We start from the raw sequence: 19,427 nt of genomic DNA on the forward strand, positions 1-19,427 counted from the left end.
GAAATATCAGAAACAGAATAATCAGCCGTTATATAAAAAAATAATCAAACACGTAGGTAGACATCTCGATCGCCTCATCTGCTACATTCATTGTCCCAATATATGCTATTTTCCATAAAGCACTCACCACTCACATGTGCTGATAATAAATATTTTGCTGGGGGCAGGCAATGAAAGGGCTGAGCCCCGACCAGAAATTATAACCCCAGCATCCCTATGTTAAAAAGCATTTCTAGGCGATATCTAGCCTCTGAAAATAATAGGCAAGATCCACCGATAAATCTGGCAAAAGTCCGCAAGATTTTGTGCATACTTGTGTTCTCACCTGAATGCAGCGCCACCTTGTAACCATCGGATGTAACTGCGGCTCAGAAAAATGTTTTATCAGAGGGCAAGTTGAGAGGACTCCAAGTGGCAGATTTCCACGGAAAGAGCCTCTCACTGCAGCAGGAAGGTTGGATACTTCAAATTGGCATAGTTTCCTGTCCAGCGTCCTCTCACGTCCCGAACGCTCCCAAACGCTCAAAAGCCTCGCCCTCACCGGGTAGATCTCTGGCTCCCAGGTAAAGCCAAATCCTGAGTATGCTAGTGCTAGGATCACAGAGAAAGGACAGGGACAGAGAGCTGCTGTCTTGGTAAAGGCCTGAAACGGCTAATTCCTAAGAGGGTCTGCACTTTCAGTTATGACTGACTGTGAGTGGGGAAGATGAAGATTTTCTGTACCCAGCATACCTTGCGATGTTCTTAGGCAAATGAGGAGAGAGCCCCACCAATCCCTTGCCACTCCGCTGAAAGCTCCTCCTCTGCATAAAGAGAGCACTTTCACAAGGGAGCAGAGTGGCGCAGCGGAAGCGTGCTGGGCCCATAACCCAGAGGTCGATGGATCGAAACCATCCTCTGCTAATATTGCTTGATTTTTCTTCCTAGGACTAATCTGTCATTTCCACCCTGCCAGCAAGGAAAAGCGCAGGCTTGTGCTAGCTATGTGAGAAAAGACTTCTCAACTATCTGTCTCTGCTGTAAATCAAGAGAGTGATCGTCAAAGGATCAACCCTATACTTTGAAAGTAAAGATACCCAATTAGAAGCATAAATGACAGGTGGGACCTTCACACGTGTTTCGGGGCATGCTTTGAATTTAATTCTTCCCTTTTTGTTCTGCTTTTATCAATCTCCTATGCATTTCATGGAATTTACTCCCTTTCTCTTCGCTGCTTTGCTTCCGATGCTGCCCATATGCTCATTTCCACTATTTGTACTGCTGCTTTCCATTTCTTCTCTTCTGCACAGCTTTATCCTTGGTTTCAATCCCCAGTTCTTTACCCTCTGCAAGACAATTTCTACAGCTTTTCATGTTGGTATCCACACCACCTGCACGATTGGAACCGGTGCAAGATTGCCACTGCACTCGGCGTTGTAACATCTGGAACCTAGAGGACACACATCAGAGGGCGTTGGTGGTATAGTGGTGAGCATAGCTGCCTTCCAAGCAGTTGACCCGGGTTCGATTCCCGGCCAACGCAGTGCAAATATTTATATATTCTCCAAGCAGGATATATTTTAATGCAACATGTCACAAAACTGAAATATCAGAAACAGAATAATCAGCCGTTATATAAAAAAATAATCAAACACGTAGGTAGACATCTCGATCGCCTCATCTGCTACATTCATTGTCCCAATATATGCTATTTTCCATAAAGCACTCACCACTCACATGTGCTGATAATAAATATTTTGCTGGGGGCAGGCAATGAAAGGGCTGCGCCCCGACCAGAAATTATAACCCCAGCATCCCTATGTTAAAAAGCATTTCTAGGCGATATCTAGCCTCTGAAAATAATAGGCAAGATCCACCGATAAATCTGGCAAAAGTCCCCAAGATTTTGTGCATACTTGTGTTCTCACCTGAATGCAGCGCCACCTTGTAACCATCGGATGTAACTGCGGCTCAGAAAAATGTTTTATCAGAGGGCAAGTTGAGAGGACTCCAAGTGGCAGATTTCCACGGAAAGAGCCTCTCACTGCAGCAGGAAGGTTGGATACTTCAAATTGGCATAGTTTCCTGTCCAGCGTCCTCTCACGTCCCGAACGCTCCCAAACGCTCAAAAGCCTCACACCGGGCAAGCCCTCACCGGGTAGATCGCTGGCTCCCAGGTAAAGCCAAATCCTGAGTATGCTAGTGCTAGGATCACAGAGAAAGGACAGGGACAGAGAGCTGCTGTCTTGGTAAAGGCCTGAAACGGCTAATTCCTAAGAGGGTCTGCACTTTCAGTTATGACTGACTGTGAGTGGGGAAGATGAAGATTTTCTGTACCCAGCATACCTTGCGATGTGCTTAGGCAAATGAGGAGAGAGCCCCACCAATCCCTTGCCACTCCGCTGAAAGCTCCTCCTCTGCATAAAGAGAGCACTTTCACAAGGGAGCAGAGTGGCGCAGCGGAAGCGTGCTGGGCCCATAACCCAGAGGTCGATGGATCGAAACCATCCTCTGCTAATATTGCTTGATTTTTCTTCCTAGGACTAATCTGTCATTTCCACCCTGCCAGCAAGGAAAAGCGCAGGCTTGTGCTAGCTATGTGAGAAAAGACTTCTCAACTATCTGTCTCTGCTGTAAATCAAGAGAGTGATCGTCAAAGGATCAACCCTATACTTTGAAAGTAAAGATACCCAATTAGAAGCATAAATGACAGGTGGGACCTTCACACGTTTTTCGGGGCATGCTTTGAATTTAATTCTTCCCTTTTTGTTCTGCTTTTATCAATCTCCTATGCATTTCATGGAATTTACTCCCTTTCTCTTCGCTGCTTTGCTTCCGATGCTGCCCATATGCTCATTTCCACTATTTGTACTGCTGCTTTCCATTTCTTCTCTTCTGCACAGCTTTATCCTTGGTTTCAATCCCCAGTTCTTTACCCTCTGCAAGACAATTTCTACAGCTTTTCATGTTGGTATCCACACCAAATGCACGATTGGAACCGGTGCAAGATTGCCACTGCACTCGGCGTTGTAACATCTGGAACCTAGAGGACACACATCAGAGGGTGTTGGTGGTATAGTGGTGAGCATAGCTGCCTTCCAAGCAGTTGACCCGGGTTCGATTCCCGGCCAACGCAGTGCAAATATTTATATATTCTCCAAGCAGGATATATTTTAATGCAACATGTCACAAAACTGAAATATCAGAAACAGAATAATCAGCCGTTATATAAAAAAATAAACAAACACGTAGGTAGACATCTCGATCGCCTCATCTGCTACATTCATTGTCCCAATATATGCTATTTTCCATAAAGCACTCACCACTCACATGTGCTGATAATAAATATTTTGCTGGGGGCAGGCAATGAAAGGGCTGAGCCCCGACCAGACATTATAACCCCAGCATCCCTATTTTAAAAAGCATTTCTAGGCGATATCTAGCCTCTGAAAATAATAGGCAAGATCCACCGATAAATCTGGCAAAAGTCCCCAAGATTTTGTGCATACTTGTGCTCTCACCTGAATGCAGCGCCACCTTGTAACCATCGGATGTAACTGCGACTCAGAAAAATGTTTTATCAGAGGGCAAGTTGAGATGACTCCAAGTGGCAGATTTCCACGGAAAGAGCCTCTCGCTGCAGCAGGAAGGTTGGATACTTCAAATTGTCATAGTTTCCTGTCCAGCGTCCTCTCACGTCCCGAACGCTCCCAAACGCTCAAAAGCCTCACACCGGGCAAGCCCTCACCGGGTAGATCTCTGGCTCCCAGGTAAAGCCAAATCCTGAGTATGCTAGTGCTAGGATCACAGAGAAAGGACAGGGACAGAGAGCTGCTGTCTTGGTAAAGTCCTGAAACGGCTAATTCCTAAGAGGGTCTGCACTTTCAGTTATGACTGACTGTGAGTGGGGAAGATGAAGATTTTCTGTACCCAGCATACCTTGCGATGTGCTTAGGCAAATGAGGAGAGAGCCCCACCAATCCCTTGCCACTCCGCTGAAAGCTCCTCCTCTGCATAAAGAGAGCACTTTCACAAGGGAGCAGAGTGGCGCAGCGGAAGCGTGCTGGACCCATAACCCAGAGGTCGATGGATCGAAACCATCCTCTGCTAATATGGCTTGATTTTTCTTCCTAGGACTAATCTGTCATTTCCACCCTGCCAGCAAGGAAAAGCGCAGGCTTGTGCTAGCTATGTGAGAAAATACTTCTCAAATATCTGTCTCTGCTGTAAATCAAGAGAGTGATCGTCAAAGGATCAACCCTATACTTTGAAAGTAAAGATACCCAATTAGAAGCATAAATGACAGGTGGGACCTTCACACGTTTTTCGGGGCATGCTTTGAATTTAATTCTTCCCTTTTTGTTCTGCTTTTATCAATCTCCTATGCATTTCATGGAATTTACTCCCTTTCTCTTCGCTGCTTTGCTTCCGATGCTGCCCATATGCTCATTTCCACTATTTGTACTGCTGCTTTCCATTTCTTCTCTTCTGCACAGCTTTATCCTTGGTTTCAATCCCCAGTTCTTTACCCTCTGCAAGACAATTTCTACAGCTTTTCATGTTGGTATCCACACCAAATGCACGATTGGAACCGGTGCAAGATTGCCACTGCACTCGGCGTTGTAACATCTGGAACCTAGAGGACACACATCAGAGGGCGTTGGTGGTATAGTGGTGAGCATAGCTGCCTTCCAAGCAGTTGACCTGGGTTCGATTCCCGGCCAACGCAGTGCAAATATTTATATATTCTCCAAGCAGGATATATTTTAATGCAACATGTCACAAAACTGAAATATCAGAAACAGAATAATCAGCCGTTATATAAAAAAATAATCAAACACGTAGGTAGACATCTCGATCGCCTCATCTGCTACATTCATTGTCCCAATATATGCTATTTTCCATAAAGCACTCACCACTCACATGTGCTGATAATAAATATTTTGCTGGGGGCAGGCAATGAAAGGGCTGAGCCCCGACCAGAAATTATAACCCCAGCATCCCTATGTTAAAAAGCATTTCTAGGCGATATCTAGCCTCTGAAAATAATAGGCAAGATCCACCGATAAATCTGGCAAAAGTCCCCAAGATTTTGTGCATACTTGTGTTCTCACCTGAATGCAGCGCCACCTTGTAACCATCGGATGTAACTGCGGCTCAGAAAAATGTTTTATCAGAGGGCAAGTTGAGAGGACTCCAAGTGGCAGATTTCCACGGAAAGAGCCTCTCACTGCAGCAGGAAGGTTGGATACTTCAAATTGGCATAGTTTCCTGTCCAGCGTCCTCTCACGTCCCGAACGCTCAAAAGCCTCACACCGGGCAAGCCCTCACCGGGTAGATCTCTGGCTCCCAGGTAAAGCCAAATCCTGAGTATGCTAGTGCTAGGATCACAGAGAAAGGACAGGGACAGAGAGCTGCTGTCTTGGTAAAGGCCTGAAACGGCTAATTCCTAAGAGGGTCTGCACTTTCAGTTATGACTGACTGTGAGTGGGGAAGATGAAGATTTTCTGTACCCAGCATACCTTGCGATGTTCTTAGGCAAATGAGGAGAGAGCCCCACCAATCCCTTGCCACTCCGCTGAAAGCTCCTCCTCTGCATAAAGAGAGCACTTTCACAAGGGAGCAGAGTGGCGCAGCGGAAGCGTGCTGGGCCCATAACCCAGAGGTCGATGGATCGAAACCATCCTCTGCTAATATTGCTTGATTTTTCTTCCTAGGACTAATCTGTCATTTCCACCCTGCCAGCAAGGAAAAGCGCAGGCTTGTGCTAGCTATGTGAGAAAAGACTTCTCAACTATCTGTCTCTGCTGTAAATCAAGAGAGTGATCGTCAAAGGATCAACCCTATACTTTGAAAGTAAAGATACCCAATTAGAAGCATAAATGACAGGTGGGACCTTCACACGTGTTTCGGGGCATGCTTTGAATTTAATTCTTCCCTTTTTGTTCTGCTTTTATCAATCTCCTATGCATTTCATGGAATTTACTCCCTTTCTCTTCGCTGCTTTGCTTCCGATGCTGCCCATATGCTCATTTCCACTATTTGTACTGCTGCTTTCCATTTCTTCTCTTCTGCACAGCTTTATCCTTGGTTTCAATCCCCAGTTCTTTACCCTCTGCAAGACAATTTCTACAGCTTTTCATGTTGGTATCCACACCAACTGCACGATTGGAACCGGTGCAAGATTGCCACTGCACTCGGCGTTGTAACATCTGGAACCTAGAGGACACACATCAGAGGGCGTTGGTGGTATAGTGGTGAGCATAGCTGCCTTCCAAGCAGTTGACCCGGGTTCGATTCCCGGCCAACGCAGTGCAAATATTTATATATTCTCCAAGCAGGATATATTTTAATGCAACATGTCACAAAACTGAAATATCAGAAACAGAATAATCAGCCGTTATATAAAAAAATAATCAAACACGTAGGTAGACATCTCGATCGCCTCATCTGCTACATTCATTGTCCCAATATATGCTATTTTCCATAAAGCACTCACCACTCACATGTGCTGATAATAAATATTTTGCTGGGGGCAGGCAATGAAAGGGCTGCGCCCCGACCAGAAATTATAACCCCAGCATCCCTATGTTAAAAAGCATTTCTAGGCGATATCTAGCCTCTGAAAATAATAGGCAAGATCCACCGATAAATCTGGCAAAAGTCCCCAAGATTTTGTGCATACTTGTGTTCTCACCTGAATGCAGCGCCACCTTGTAACCATCGGATGTAACTGCGGCTCAGAAAAATGTTTTATCAGAGGGCAAGTTGAGAGGACTCCAAGTGGCAGATTTCCACGGAAAGAGCCTCTCACTGCAGCAGGAAGGTTGGATACTTCAAATTGGCATAGTTTCCTGTCCAGCGTCCTCTCACGTCCCAAACGCTCAAAAGCCTCACACCGGGCAAGCCCTCACCGGGTAGATCTCTGGCTCCCAGGTAAAGCCAAATCCTGAGTATGCTAGTGCTAGGATCACAGAGAAAGGACAGGGACAGAGAGCTGCTGTCTTGGTAAAGGCCTGAAACGGCTAATTCCTAAGAGGGTCTGCACTTTCAGTTATGACTGACTGTGAGTGGGGAAGATGAAGATTTTCTGTACCCAGCATACCTTGCGATGTGCTTAGGCAAATGAGGAGAGAGCCCCACCAATCCCTTGCCACTCCGCTGAAAGCTCCTCCTCTGCATAAAGAGAGCACTTTCACAAGGGAGCAGAGTGGCGCAGCGGAAGCGTGCTGGGCCCATAACCCAGAGGTCGATGGATCGAAACCATCCTCTGCTAATATTGCTTGATTTTTCTTCCTAGGACTAATCTGTCATTTCCACCCTGCCAGCAAGGAAAAGCGCAGGCTTGTGCTAGCTATGTGAGAAAAGACTTCTCAACTATCTGTCTCTGCTGTAAATCAAGAGAGTGATCGTCAAAGGATCAACCCTATACTTTGAAAGTAAAGATACCCAATTAGAAGCATAAATGACAGGTGGGACCTTCACACGTTTTTCGGGGCATGCTTTGAATTTAATTCTTCCCTTTTTGTTCTGCTTTTATCAATCTCCTATGCATTTCATGGAATTTACTCCCTTTCTCTTCGCTGCTTTGCTTCCGATGCTGCCCATATGCTCATTTCCACTATTTGTACTGCTGCTTTCCATTTCTTCTCTTCTGCACAGCTTTATCCTTGGTTTCAATCCCCAGTTCTTTACCCACTGCAAGACAATTTCTACAGCTTTTCATGTTGGTATCCACACCAAATGCACGATTGGAACCGGTGCAAGATTGCCACTGCACTCGGCGTTGTAACATCTGGAACCTAGAGGACACACATCAGAGGGCGTTGGTGGTATAGTGGTGAGCATAGCTGCCTTCCAAGCAGTTGACCCGGGTTCGATTCCCGGCCAACGCAGTGCAAATATTTATATATTCTCCAAGCAGGATATATTTTAATGCAACATGTCACAAAACTGAAATATCAGAAACAGAATAATCAGCCGTTATATAAAAAAATAATCAAACACGTAGGTAGACATCTCGATCGCCTCATCTGCTACATTCATTGTCCCAATATATGCTATTTTCCATAAAGCACTCACCACTCACATGTGCTGATAATAAATATTTTGCTGGGGGCAGGCAATGAAAGGGCTGCGCCCCGACCAGAAATTATAACCCCAGCATCCCTATGTTAAAAAGCATTTCTAGGCGATATCTAGCCTCTGAAAATAATAGGCAAGATCCACCGATAAATCTGGCAAAAGTCCCCAAGATTTTGTGCATACTTGTGTTCTCACCTGAATGCAGCGCCACCTTGTAACCATCGGATGTAACTGCGGCTCAGAAAAATGTTTTATCAGAGGGCAAGTTGAGAGGACTCCAAGTGGCAGATTTCCACGGAAAGAGCCTCTCACTGCAGCAGGAAGGTTGGATACTTCAAATTGGCATAGTTTCCTGTCCAGCGTCCTCTCACGTCCCGAACGCTCCCAAACGCTCAAAAGCCTCACACCGGGCAAGCCCTCACCGGGTAGATCTCTGGCTCCCAGGTAAAGCCAAATCCTGAGTATGCTAGTGCTAGGATCACAGAGAAAGGACAGGGACAGAGAGCTGCTGTCTTGGTAAAGGCCTGAAACGGCTAATTCCTAAGAGGGTCTGCACTTTCAGTTATGACTGACTGTGAGTGGGGAAGATGAAGATTTTCTGTACCCAGCATACCTTGCGATGTGCTTAGGCAAATGAGGAGAGAGCCCCACCAATCCCTTGCCACTCCGCTGAAAGCTCCTCCTCTGCATAAAGAGAGCACTTTCACAAGGGAGCAGAGTGGCGCAGCGGAAGCGTGCTGGGCCCATAACCCAGAGGTCGATGGATCGAAACCATCCTCTGCTAATATTGCTTGATTTTTCTTCCTAGGACTAATCTGTCATTTCCACCCTGCCAGCAAGGAAAAGCGCAGGCTTGTGCTAGCTATGTGAGAAAAGACTTCTCAACTATCTGTCTCTGCTGTAAATCAAGAGAGTGATCGTCAAAGGATCAACCCTATACTTTGAAAGTAAAGATACCCAATTAGAAGCATAAATGACAGGTGGGACCTTCACACGTTTTTCGGGGCATGCTTTGAATTTAATTCTTCCCTTTTTGTTCTGCTTTTATCAATCTCCTATGCATTTCATGGAATTTACTCCCTTTCTCTTCGCTGCTTTGCTTCCGATGCTGCCCATATGCTCATTTCCACTATTTGTACTGCTGCTTTCCATTTCTTCTCTTCTGCACAGCTTTATCCTTGGTTTCAATCCCCAGTTCTTTACCCTCTGCAAGACAATTTCTACAGCTTTTCATGTTGGTATCCACACCAAATGCACGATTGGAACCGGTGCAAGATTGCCACTGCACTCGGCGTTGTAACATCTGGAACCTAGAGGACACACATCAGAGGGTGTTGGAGGTATAGTGGTGAGCATAGCTGCCTTCCAAGCAGTTGACCCGGGTTCGATTCCCGGCCAACGCAGTGCAAATATTTATATATTCTCCAAGCAGGATATATTTTAATGCAACATGTCACAAAACTGAAATATCAGAAACAGAATAATCAGCCGTTATATAAAAAAATAAACAAACACGTAGGTAGACATCTCGATCGCCTCATCTGCTACATTCATTGTCCCAATATATGCTATTTTCCATAAAGCACTCACCACTCACATGTGCTGATAATAAATATTTTGCTGGGGGCAGGCAATGAAAGGGCTGAGCCCCGACCAGACATTATAACCCCAGCATCCCTATTTTAAAAAGCATTTCTAGGCGATATCTAGCCTCTGAAAATAATAGGCAAGATCCACCGATAAATCTGGCAAAAGTCCCCAAGATTTTGTGCATACTTGTGCTCTCACCTGAATGCAGCGCCACCTTGTAACCATCGGATGTAACTGCGACTCAGAAAAATGTTTTATCAGAGGGCAAGTTGAGATGACTCCAAGTGGCAGATTTCCACGGAAAGAGCCTCTCGCTGCAGCAGGAAGGTTGGATACTTCAAATTGGCATAGTTTCCTGTCCAGCGTCCTCTCACGTCCCGAACGCTCCCAAACGCTCAAAAGCCTCACACCGGGCAAGCCCTCACCGGGTAGATCTCTGGCTCCCAGGTAAAGCCAAATCCTGAGTATGCTAGTGCTAGGATCACAGAGAAAGGACAGGGACAGAGAGCTGCTGTCTTGGTAAAGGCCTGAAACGGCTAATTCCTAAGAGGGTCTGCACTTTCAGTTATGACTGACTGTGAGTGGGGAAGATGAAGATTTTCTGTACCCAGCATACCTTGCGATGTGCTTAGGCAAATGAGGAGAGAGCCCCACCAATCCCTTGCCACTCCGCTGAAAGCTCCTCCTCTGCATAAAGAGAGCACTTTCACAAGGGAGCAGAGTGGCGCAGCGGAAGCGTGCTTGGCCCATAACCCAGAGGTCGATGGATCGAAACCATCCTCTGCTAATATTGCTTGATTTTTCTTCCTAGGACTAATCTGTCATTTCCACCCTGCCAGCAAGGAAAAGCGCAGGCTTGTGCTAGCTATGTGAGAAAAGACTTCTCAACTATCTGTCTCTGCTGTAAATCAAGAGAGTGATCGTCAAAGGATCAACCCTATACTTTGAAAGTAAAGATACCCAATTAGAAGCATAAATGACAGGTGGGACCTTCACACGTTTTTCGGGGCATGCTTTGAATTTAATTCTTCCCTTTTTGTTCTGCTTTTATCAATCTCCTATGCATTTCATGGAATTTACTCCCTTTCTCTTCGCTGCTTTGCTTCCGATGCTGCCCATATGCTCATTTCCACTATTTGTACTGCTGCTTTCCATTTCTTCTCTTCTGCACAGCTTTATCCTTGGTTTCAATCCCCAGTTCTTTACCCACTGCAAGACAATTTCTACAGCTTTTCATGTTGGTATCCACACCAAATGCACGATTGGAACCGGTGCAAGATTGCCACTGCACTCGGCGTTGTAACATCTGGAACCTAGAGGACACACATCAGAGGGCGTTGGTGGTATAGTGGTGAGCATAGCTGCTTTCCAAGCAGTTGACCCGGGTTCGATTCCCGGCCAACGCAGTGCAAATATTTATATATTCTCCAAGCAGGATATATTTTAATGCAACATGTCACAAAACTGAAATATCAGAAACAGAATAATCAGCCGTTATATAAAAAAATAATCAAACACGTAGGTAGACATCTCGATCGCCTCATCTGCTACATTCATTGTCCCAATATATGCTATTTTCCATAAAGCACTCACCACTCACATGTGCTGATAATAAATATTTTGCTGGGGGCAGGCAATGAAAGGGCTGCGCCCCGACCAGAAATTATAACCCCAGCATCCCTATGTTAAAAAGCATTTCTAGGCGATATCTAGCCTCTGAAAATAATAGGCAAGATCCACCGATAAATCTGGCAAAAGTCCCCAAGATTTTGTGCATACTTGTGTTCTCACCTGAATGCAGCGCCACCTTGTAACCATCGGATGTAACTGCGGCTCAGAAAAATGTTTTATCAGAGGGCAAGTTGAGAGGACTCCAAGTGGCAGATTTCCACGGAAAGAGCCTCTCACTGCAGCAGGAAGGTTGGATACTTCAAATTGGCATAGTTTCCTGTCCAGCGTCCTCTCACGTCCCGAACGCTCCCAAACGCTCAAAAGCCTCCCCTCACCGGGTAGATCTCTGGCTCCCAGGTAAAGCCAAATCCTGAGTATGCTAGTGCTAGGATCACAGAGAAAGGACAGGGACAGAGAGCTGCTGTCTTGGTAAAGGCCTGAAACGGCTAATTCCTAAGAGGGTCTGCACTTTCAGTTATGACTGACTGTGAGTGGGGAAGATGAAGATTTTCTGTACCCAGCATACCTTGCGATGTGCTTAGGCAAATGAGGAGAGAGCCCCACCAATCCCTTGCCACTCCGCTGAAAGCTCCTCCTCTGCATAAAGAGAGCACTTTCACAAGGGAGCAGAGTGGCGCAGCGGAAGCGTGCTGGGCCCATAACCCAGAGGTCGATGGATCGAAACCATCCTCTGCTAATATTGCTTGATTTTTCTTCCTAGGACTAATCTGTCATTTACACCCTGCCAGCAAGGAAAAGCGCAGGCTTGTGCTAGCTATGTGAGAAAAGACTTCTCAACTATCTGTCTCTGCTGTAAATCAAGAGAGTGATCGTCAAAGGATCAACCCTATACTTTGAAAGTAAAGATACCCAATTAGAAGCATAAATGACAGGTGGGACCTTCACACGTTTTTCGGGGCATGCTTTGAATTTAATTCTTCCCTTTTTGTTCTGCTTTTATCAATCTCCTATGCATTTCATGGAATTTACTCCCTTTCTCTTCGCTGCTTTGCTTCCGATGCTGCCCATATGCTCATTTCCACTATTTGTACTGCTGCTTTCCATTTCTTCTCTTCTGCACAGCTTTGTCCTTGGTTTCAATCCCCAGTTCTTTACCCTCTGCAAGACAATTTCTACAGCTTTTCATGTTGGTATCCACACCAAATGCACGATTGGAACCGGTGCAAGATTGCCACTGCACTCGGCGTTGTAACATCTGGAACCTAGAGGACACACATCAGAGGGCGTTGGTGGTATAGTGGTGAGCATAGCTGCCTTCCAAGCAGTTGACCCGGGTTCGATTCCCGGCCAACGCAGTGCAAATATTTATATATTCTCCAAGCAGGATATATTTTAATGCAACATGTCACAAAACTGAAATATCAGAAACAGAATAATCAGCCGTTATATAAAAAAATAAACAAACACGTAGGTAGACATCTCGATCGCCTCATCTGCTACATTCATTGTCCCAATATATGCTATTTTCCATAAAGCACTCACCACTCACATGTGCTGATAATAAATATTTTGCTGGGGGCAGGCAATGAAAGGGCTGAGCCCCGACCAGACATTATAACCCCAGCATCCCTATTTTAAAAAGCATTTCTAGGCGATATCTAGCCTCTGAAAATAATAGGCAAGATCCACCGATAAATCTGGCAAAAGTCCCCAAGATTTTGTGCATACTTGTGCTCTCACCTGAATGCAGCGCCACCTTGTAACCATCGGATGTAACTGCGGCTCAGAAAAATGTTTTATCAGAGGGCAAGTTGAGAGGACTCCAAGTGGCAGATTTCCACGGAAAGAGCCTCTCGCTGCAGCAGGAAGGTTGGATACTTCAAATTGGCATAGTTTCCTGTCCAGCGTCCTCTCACGTCCCGAACGCTCCCAAACGCTCAAAAGCCTCGCCCTCACCGGGTAGATCTCTGGCTCCCAGGTAAAGCCAAATCCTGAGTATGCTAGTGCTAGGATCACAGAGAAAGGACAGGGACAGAGAGCTGCTGTCTTGGTAAAGGCCTGAAACGGCTAATTCCTAAGAGGGTCTGCACTTTCAGTTATGACTGACTGTGAGTGGGGAAGATGAAGATTTTCTGTACCCAGCATACCTTGCGATGTGCTTAGGCAAATGAGGAGAGAGCCCCACCAATCCCTTGCCACTCCGCTGAAAGCTCCTCCTCTGCATAAAGAGAGCACTTTCACAAGGGAGCAGAGTGGCGCAGCGGAAGCGTGCTGGGCCCATAACCCAGAGGTCGATGGATCGAAACCATCCTCTGCTAATATTGCTTGATTTTTCTTCCTAGGACTAATCTGTCATTTCCACCCTGCCAGCAAGGAAAAGCGCAGGCTTGTGCTAGCTATGTGAGAAAAGACTTCTCAACTATCTGTCTCTGCTGTAAATCAAGAGAGTGATCGTCAAAGGATCAACCCTATACTTTGAAAGTAAAGATACCCAATTAGAAGCATAAATGACAGGTGGGACCTTCACACGTTTTTCGGGGCATGCTTTGAATTTAATTCTTCCCTTTTTGTTCTGCTTTTATCAATCTCCTATGCATTTCATGGAATTTACTCCCTTTCTCTTCGCTGCTTTGCTTCCGATGCTGCCCATATGCTCATTTCCACTATTTGTACTGCTGCTTTCCATTTCTTCTCTTCTGCACAGCTTTATCCTTGGTTTCAATCCCCAGTTCTTTACCCTCTGCAAGACAATTTCTACAGCTTTTCATGTTGGTATCCACACCAAATGCACGATTGGAACCGGTGCAAGATTGCCACTGCACTCGGCGTTGTAACATCTGGAACCTAGAGGACACACATCAGAGGGTGTTGGTGGTATAGTGGTGAGCATAGCTGCCTTCCAAGCAGTTGACCCGGGTTCGATTCCCGGCCAACGCAGTGCAAATATTTATATATTCTCCAAGCAGGATATATTTTAATGCAACATGTCACAAAACTGAAATATCAGAAACAGAATAATCAGCCGTTATATAAAAAAATAAACAAACACGTAGGTAGACATCTCGATCGCCTCATCTGCTACATTCATTGTCCCAATATATGCTATTTTCCATAAAGCACTCACCACTCACATGTGCTGATAATAAATATTTTGCTGGGGGCAGGCAATGAAAGGGCTGAGCCCCGACCAGACATTATAACCCCAGCATCCCTATTTTAAAAAGCATTTCTAGGCGATATCTAGCCTCTGAAAATAATAGGCAAGATCCACCGATAAATCTGGCAAAAGTCCCCAAGATTTTGTGCATACTTGTGCTCTCACCTGAATGCAGCGCCACCTTGTAACCATCGGATGTAACTGCGACTCAGAAAAATGTTTTATCAGAGGGCAAGTTGAGATGACTCCAAGTGGCAGATTTCCACGGAAAGAGCCTCTCGCTGCAGCAGGAAGGTTGGATACTTCAAATTGGCATAGTTTCCTGTCCAGCGTCCTCTCACGTCCCGAACGCTCCCAAACGCTCAAAAGCCTCACACCGGGCAAGCCCTCACCGGGTAGATCTCTGGCTCCCAGGTAAAGCCAAATCCTGAGTATGCTAGTGCTAGGATCACAGAGAAAGGACAGGGACAGAGAGCTGCTGTCTTGGTAAAGGCCTGAAACGGCTAATTCCTAAGAGGGTCTGCACTTTCAGTTATGACTGACTGTGAGTGGGGAAGATGAAGATTTTCTGTACCCAGCATACCTTGCGATGTGCTTAGGCAAATGAGGAGAGAGCCCCACCAATCCCTTGCCACTCCGCTGAAAGCTCCTCCTCTGCATAAAGAGAGCACTTTCACAAGGGAGCAGAGTGGCGCAGCGGAAGCGTGCTGGGCCCATAACCCAGAGGTCGATGGATCGAAACCATCCTCTGCTAATATTGCTTGATTTTTCTTCCTAGGACTAATCTGTCATTTCCACCCTGCCAGCAAGGAAAAGCGCAGGCTTGTGCTAGCTATGTGAGAAAAGACTTCTCAACTATCTGTCTCTGCTGTAAATCAAGAGAGTGATCGTCAAAGGATCAACCCTATACTTTGAAAGTAAAGATACCCAATTAGAAGCATAAATGACAGGTGGGACCTTCACACGTTTTTCGGGGCATGCTTTGAATTTAATTCTTCCCTTTTTGTTCTGCTTTTATCAATCTCCTATGCATTTCATGGAATTTACTCCCTTTCTCTTCGCTGCTTTGCTTCCGATGCTGCCCATATGCTCATTTCCACTATTTGTACTGCTGCTTTCCATTTCTTCTCTTCTGCACAGCTTTATCCTTGGTTTCAATCCCCAGTTCTTTACCCTCTGCAAGACAATTTCTACAGCTTTTCATGTTGGTATCCACACCAAATGCACGATTGGAACCGGTGCAAGATTGCCACTGCACTCGGCGTTGTAACATCTGGAACCTAGAGGACACACATCAGAGGGTGTTGGTGGTATAGTGGTGAGCATAGCTGCCTTCCAAGCAGTTGACCCGGGTTCGATTCCCGGCCAACGCAGTGCAAATATTTATATATTCTCCAAGCAGGATATATTTTAATGCAACATGTCACAAAACTGAAATATCAGAAACAGAATAATCAGCCGTTATATAAAAAAATAAACAAACACGTAGGTAGACATCTCGATCGCCTCATCTGCTACATTCATTGTCCCAATATATGCTATTTTCCATAAAGCACTCACCACTCACATGTGCTGATAATAAATATTTTGCTGGGGGCAGGCAATGAAAGGGCTGAGCCCCGACCAGACATTATAACCCCAGCATCCCTATTTTAAAAAGCATTTCTAGGCGATATCTAGCCTCTGAAAATAATAGGCAAGATCCACCGATAAATCTGGCAAAAGTCCCCAAGATTTTGTGCATACTTGTGCTCTCACCTGAATGCAGCGCCACCTTGTAACCATCGGATGTAACTGCGACTCAGAAAAATGTTTTATCAGAGGGCAAGTTGAGATGACTCCAAGTGGCAGATTTCCACGGAAAGAGCCTCTCGCTGCAGCAGGAAGGTTGGATACTTCAAATTGGCATAGTTTCCTGTCCAGCGTCCTCTCACGTCCCGAACGCTCCCAAACGCTCAAAAGCCTCACACCGGGCAAGCCCTCACCGGGTAGATCTCTGGCTCCCAGGTAAAGCCAAATCCTGAGTATGCTAGTGCTAGGATCACAGAGAAAGGACAGGGACAGAGAGCTGCTGTCTTGGTAAAGGCCTGAAACGGCTAATTCCTAAGAGGGTCTGCACTTTCAGTTATGACTGACTGTGAGTGGGGAAGATGAAGATTTTCTGTACCCATCATACCTTGCGATGTGCTTAGGCAAATGAGGAGAGAGCCCCACCAATCCCTTGCCACTCCGCTGAAAGCTCCTCCTCTGCATAAAGAGAGCACTTTCACAAGGGAGCAGAGTGGCGCAGCGGAAGCGTGCTTGGCCCATAACCCAGAGGTCAATGGATCGAAACCATCCTCTGCTAATATTGCTTGATTTTTCTTCCTAGGACTAATCTGTCATTTCCACCCTGCCAGCAAGGAAAAGCGCAGGCTTGTGCTAGCTATGTGAGAAAAGACTTCTCAACTATCTGTCTCTGCTGTAAATCAAGAGAGTGATCGTCAAAGGATCAACCCTATACTTTGAAAGTAAAGATACCCAATTAGAAGCATAAATGACAGGTGGGACCTTCACACGTTTTTCGGGGCATGCTTTGAATTTAATTCTTCCCTTTTTGTTCTGCTTTTATCAATCTCCTATGCATTTCATGGAATTTACTCCCTTTCTCTTCGCTGCTTTGCTTCCGATGCTGCCCATATGCTCATTTCCACTATTTGTACTGCTGCTTTCCATTTCTTCTCTTCTGCACAGCTTTATCCTTGGTTTCAATCCCCAGTTCTTTACCCACTGCAAGACAATTTCTACAGCTTTTCATGTTGGTATCCACACCAAATGCACGATTGGAACCGGTGCAAGATTGCCACTGCACTCGGCGTTGTAACATCTGGAACCTAGAGGACACACATCAGAGGGCGTTGGTGGTATAGTGGTGAGCATAGCTGCCTTCCAAGCAGTTGACCCGGGTTCGATTCCCGGCCAACGCAGTGCAAATATTTATATATTCTCCAAGCAGGATATATTTTAATGCAACATGTCACAAAACTGAAATATCAGAAACAGAATAATCAGCCGTTATATAAAAAAATAATCAAACACGTAGGTAGACATCTCGATCGCCTCATCTGCTACATTCATTGTCCCAATATATGCTATTTTCCATAAAGCACTCACCACTCACATGTGCTGATAATAAATATTTTGCTGGGGGCAGGCAATGAAAGGGCTGCGCCCCGACCAGAAATTATAACCCCAGCATCCCTATGTTAAAAAGCATTTCTAGGCGATATCTAGCCTCTGAAAATAATAGGCAAGATCCACCGATAAATCTGGCAAAAGTCCCCAAGATTTTGTGCATACTTGTGTTCTCACCTGAATGCAGCGCCACCTTGTAACCATCGGATGTAACTGCGGCTCAGAAAAATGTTTTATCAGAGGGCAAGTTGAGAGGACTCCAAGTGGCAGATTTCCACGGAAAGAGCCTCTCACTGCAGCAGGAAGGTTGGATACTTCAAATTGGCATAGTTTCCTGTCCAGCGTCCTCTCACGTCCCGAACGCTCCCAAACGCTCAAAAGCCTCACACCGGGCAAGCCCTCACCGGGTAGATCGCTGGCTCCCAGGTAAAGCCAAATCCTGAGTATGCTAGTGCTAGGATCACAGAGAAAGGACAGGGACAGAGAGCTGCTGTCTTGGTAAAGGCCTGAAACGGCTAATTCCTAAGAGGGTCTGCACTTTCAGTTATGACTGACTGTGAGTGGGGAAGATGAAGATTTTCTGTACCCAGCATACCTTGCGATGTGCTTAGGCAAATGAGGAGAGAGCCCCACCAATCCCTTGCCACTCCGCTGAAAGCTCCTCCTCTGCATAAAGAGAGCACTTTCACAAGGGAGCAGAGTGGCGCAGCGGAAGCGTGCTGGGCCCATAACCCAGAGGTCGATGGATCGAAACCATCCTCTGCTAATATTGCTTGATTTTTCTTCCTAGGACTAATCTGTCATTTCCACCCTGCCAGCAAGGAAAAGCGCAGGCTTGTGCTAGCTATGTGAGAAAAGACTTCTCAACTATCTGTCTCTGCTGTAAATCAAGAGAGTGATCGTCAAAGGATCAACCCTATACTTTGAAAGTAAAGATACCCAATTAGAAGCATAAATGACAGGTGGGACCTTCACACGTTTTTCGGGGCATGCTTTGAATTTAATTCTTCCCTTTTTGTTCTGCTTTTATCAATCTCCTATGCATTTCATGGAATTTACTCCCTTTCTCTTCGCTGCTTTGCTTCCGATGCTGCCCATATGCTCATTTCCACTATTTGTACTGCTGCTTTCCATTTCTTCTCTTCTGCACAGCTTTATCCTTGGTTTCAATCCCCAGTTCTTTACCCACTGCAAGACAATTTCTACAGCTTTTCATGTTGGTATCCACACCAAATGCACGATTGGAACCGGTGCAAGATTGCCACTGCACTCGGCGTTGTAACATCTGGAACCTAGAGGACACACATCAGAGGGCGTTGGTGGTATAGTGGTGAGCATAGCTGCCTTCCAAGCAGTTGACCCGGGTTCGATTCCCGGCCAACGCAGTGCAAATATTTATATATTCTCCAAGCAGGATATATTTTAATGCAACATGTCACAAAACTGAAATATCAGAAACAGAATAATCAGCCGTTATATAAAAAAATAATCAAACACGTAGGTAGACATCTCGATCGCCTCATCTGCTACATTCATTGTCCCAATATATGCTATTTTCCATAAAGCACTCACCACTCACATGTGCTGATAATAAATATTTTGCTGGGGGCAGGCAATGAAAGGGCTGCGCCCCGACCAGAAATTATAACCCCAGCATCCCTATGTTAAAAAGCATTTCTAGGCGATATCTAGCCTCTGAAAATAATAGGCAAGATCCACCGATAAATCTGGCAAAAGTCCCCAAGATTTTGTGCATACTTGTGTTCTCACCTGAATGCAGCGCCACCTTGTAACCATCGGATGTAACTGC

General features: G+C 45.6%; 11 non-coding genes across 11 annotated transcripts; all 11 read left to right on the forward strand.

Moving 5' to 3' along the window:
• Positions 1–1,450: 1,450 nt before the first annotated feature.
• Positions 1,451–1,522, forward strand: TRNAG-UCC (transfer RNA glycine (anticodon UCC)). Its single transcript has one exon. It is a non-coding gene; the product is annotated as a tRNA-Gly (tRNA).
• A 1,521-nt stretch (positions 1,523–3,043) lies between these two features.
• TRNAG-UCC (transfer RNA glycine (anticodon UCC)) lies at positions 3,044–3,115 on the forward strand. Its single transcript has one exon. It is a non-coding gene; the product is annotated as a tRNA-Gly (tRNA).
• A 1,521-nt stretch (positions 3,116–4,636) lies between these two features.
• On the forward strand, positions 4,637–4,708 carry TRNAG-UCC (transfer RNA glycine (anticodon UCC)). Its single transcript has one exon. It is a non-coding gene; the product is annotated as a tRNA-Gly (tRNA).
• A 1,511-nt stretch (positions 4,709–6,219) lies between these two features.
• Positions 6,220–6,291, forward strand: TRNAG-UCC (transfer RNA glycine (anticodon UCC)). Its single transcript has one exon. It is a non-coding gene; the product is annotated as a tRNA-Gly (tRNA).
• A 1,511-nt stretch (positions 6,292–7,802) lies between these two features.
• TRNAG-UCC (transfer RNA glycine (anticodon UCC)) lies at positions 7,803–7,874 on the forward strand. The gene has a single exon. It is a non-coding gene; the product is annotated as a tRNA-Gly (tRNA).
• Positions 7,875–10,988: 3,114 nt separating this feature from the next.
• TRNAG-UCC (transfer RNA glycine (anticodon UCC)) lies at positions 10,989–11,060 on the forward strand. Its single transcript has one exon. It is a non-coding gene; the product is annotated as a tRNA-Gly (tRNA).
• A 1,509-nt stretch (positions 11,061–12,569) lies between these two features.
• TRNAG-UCC (transfer RNA glycine (anticodon UCC)) lies at positions 12,570–12,641 on the forward strand. The gene has a single exon. It is a non-coding gene; the product is annotated as a tRNA-Gly (tRNA).
• Positions 12,642–14,151: 1,510 nt separating this feature from the next.
• On the forward strand, positions 14,152–14,223 carry TRNAG-UCC (transfer RNA glycine (anticodon UCC)). Its single transcript has one exon. It is a non-coding gene; the product is annotated as a tRNA-Gly (tRNA).
• Positions 14,224–15,744: 1,521 nt separating this feature from the next.
• TRNAG-UCC (transfer RNA glycine (anticodon UCC)) lies at positions 15,745–15,816 on the forward strand. Its single transcript has one exon. It is a non-coding gene; the product is annotated as a tRNA-Gly (tRNA).
• A 1,521-nt stretch (positions 15,817–17,337) lies between these two features.
• TRNAG-UCC (transfer RNA glycine (anticodon UCC)) lies at positions 17,338–17,409 on the forward strand. Its single transcript has one exon. It is a non-coding gene; the product is annotated as a tRNA-Gly (tRNA).
• Positions 17,410–18,930: 1,521 nt separating this feature from the next.
• TRNAG-UCC (transfer RNA glycine (anticodon UCC)) lies at positions 18,931–19,002 on the forward strand. The gene has a single exon. It is a non-coding gene; the product is annotated as a tRNA-Gly (tRNA).
• Positions 19,003–19,427: the final 425 nt, after the last annotated feature.

The sequence above is a fragment of the Triturus cristatus genome, chromosome 11, assembly GCF_964204655.1.
Source record: "Triturus cristatus chromosome 11, aTriCri1.1, whole genome shotgun sequence".
In the NCBI taxonomy this organism is placed as follows: Eukaryota; Metazoa; Chordata; class Amphibia; order Caudata; family Salamandridae; genus Triturus; species Triturus cristatus.